The sequence below is a fragment of the Stegastes partitus genome, unplaced genomic scaffold (assembly GCF_000690725.1).
Source record: "Stegastes partitus isolate 25-593 unplaced genomic scaffold, Stegastes_partitus-1.0.2 Scaffold41, whole genome shotgun sequence".
NCBI lineage: Eukaryota > Metazoa > Chordata > Actinopteri > Pomacentridae > Stegastes > Stegastes partitus.
In genome coordinates, this window is record NW_007577772.1 from 825,830 (window position 1) to 828,518 (window position 2,689).

Here is a 2,689-nt window from a genome sequence, read left to right on the forward strand (position 1 = left end):
CTTAACCATAACCTAACTTAAAGCTCGAACACCAGCTGCAGAAGGCATCAGTTCAGGAAATGGTTTCACAGTGAGGTAAACACTAGTGAAGGGGGAACAGACATGGACACAAGTGGTTTTAATTATTCTGGTCTGATTAGATTTCCCCTCAAGTCGACAAGAAGGTGTGCGATGCTGGGTGAGGTTACAGAGATTAAATGACCCAAAATAGTGACAAAGGTTTACCCCATTGTAACAAATGCAAAATGAGAGAGAGAAAGGTGTCAATAAACGGTCTGGACATGTTCTTACTGTCCCTAAAACAGATCTAATCAGGTTAAATAAATGTTAGAGGACAGCTTGTATGCCAGGCCATTAATATTTACAAGCATTCATATTTGATTTTTTAAAAGTCTGAATTTTTAAATGGTTTTAATTAAGCAGTGAAACTCTATTATTCTGGTGCCCAGAGCTCCACACAGCAGACTGGGCTCGCCATTATATTCAAGAGTCTGTGTAAGCGATGACACTTTGACAGTAAGCCAGCGAGAGAGTGAGACCTCACTCTGTCTGCACTGGACAGACTTCCTCACAAAGGATTTGTCTTCATTAAAATTGTTAATGCTGCATGTCTGTCTGCTAACCCTTGGCAGGCGACATTTTAATTTATCTAATTCTTTAGTGTTTTTGCCAAGTTTTCCTTAGAATGCATAACTTATGACGGGTAAAAATCCTGAACAGCTATTGTTAGTTCCTGGAGTTGAAAAGTTACAGAAAACTGTTCCAATAATTGATTGGTTACAATTGATTGTTTTGTTTTGTTTGTTTATTTTGTTTTTACTAGAAATGAAAGGTGAAATCAAAATACATAGATAAAATAAATGCAGTTACAGATCATATCAAAATATAATTATTAAAGTAAATTATTCAAAATTGCTTCAACTTACTTCATGAATGCATCCACTATGATGGCATTTCTATTGTTTTCAAGGTAGTAAACATAAGAATATAATGTAGTACAAACAAAATACATTTAAAGCAATGATTCCATGAAATGATAACTAAATAAAATAACAACTACAGTTTGAAAGTCTGTATTTTAACTGCTCTGGGAACTGTGGTTTGGAGAGAAAAAGGGGCTTTGCAAGCCAAAGCGTGGGGTTACATAACTTCCTGGATGACAGACTGTGCAGGGCAGAGTTAGTTTCAGGTAATATATTTAAACATGTGATTTAACAGATGCCCCTTAAAACAAGACATCTGAATTTAATAAATAATCACAACTTAGCAGAGTTAGAATTGAACTGGAACAGAAAAATTAGATGTGCAACAGGTCAAGCCACCTTTTTGTTTCCTTTAGAGATGACCTCATCCATGTGAATCCATTCCTAATGACTGGGTTTCAACACATGACACTTTTCCCACAGTCTTGGAAGTCCAATAACAACATTTGTTTTTTGGGTGAGGGATTTAGTTTCTGATAAAGGAGGCCCAAAATTAAAGAGGTGTTACTTGATTGTGCCTCAATGTCTTCATGTCTTGTGGATAAGAAGCTTCTGCTACCCCATGAGAAGGAGGTCTGGACTATCAGGATGAAGGTCTGCTATATCCGAGGATGCTTATTGATTTGTCCTAAATTTAGCATTCGCTCCTTTTCCACGAACACATTGCGCAACACTTTCTCCGAAATGTTCTGCCCTCTGACGATCACCTCATTTCCTTCTAGCCACACGCCCCCAGAATGAGGTGCATTCGGGGGTTAAAGTGGGAATGAATGAGGAAGTTATGGATCTGTTCTCTTAGGTGTGAGTTCAGGGCTGCAAATGCATCTCTCAGCTCTTTGTCTCCTTCGTCTCCTGAGAAGCTCGGAGGGGTGTCCACTGGGTTCTGTGAAAAGCCTGAGGGCCATAAGGAAGCTGTCAGAGTCAAGACTGTTTAGTATTTCACTGAGTGCATGTGGTGGTCGTATACTAAACAGTGTTCCCCGTGGTTTTTCTAGGGTGGTTTTCACAGCCTTAACAAGGAGGTAGATAGGTCTATCATTGTTGGGTAGACAGGTTTTCCTCATCACTTTCTGCAATCAGCACATGACCACAGGTATTTTCTCACAGCTTGTCGGCCCCAGAAGATAGAGTAGGTGTGACGTGTTTCAGCAAACACCCTGTCAAGTCCTGGATGAAAGAGTTGCTCATCATAGTCCTTCATCAAAAGCTGCACTACAAGGTGTTGAGTGTCAAGTACCGTGGGGTGAATAGTGTCAGGTTCAAGGCCTTTACTCTGTCAAATACTGGAACCTGCTCATGTTGGTTTGGTTTGGATTTCTACACCAGCACAATTCCAATGTTGTTGTTGGATAAATTCATTATTTACATTTTTCTTTATTGGGTTTTTTTGGGGGGTAGTTAGAAATGTCATTAAGGTGTCAAAATGACCACCTCGTATGCACAACACTTGCTGTTATGTTTTTTTTTCTGGACATATGTTTTGTGGGTTTTTTTTGCAACAACAACAAAAAAATCCTTGTTTAAGTGAATGGGCGGATTCTTCAGCACTAGAGTGGAACTAATCATCAACAGATCTGAAGAAGCTGAAAACTCTATTGAAAAATTTCTCTTTTAAATTTAATTGAAATGTTGTCCTTTTTCAACAAGAAGTAGAAAAACATGCCTTTTCTCATACAATGCTACTCTCTAAGTCCACTGACTCAGAC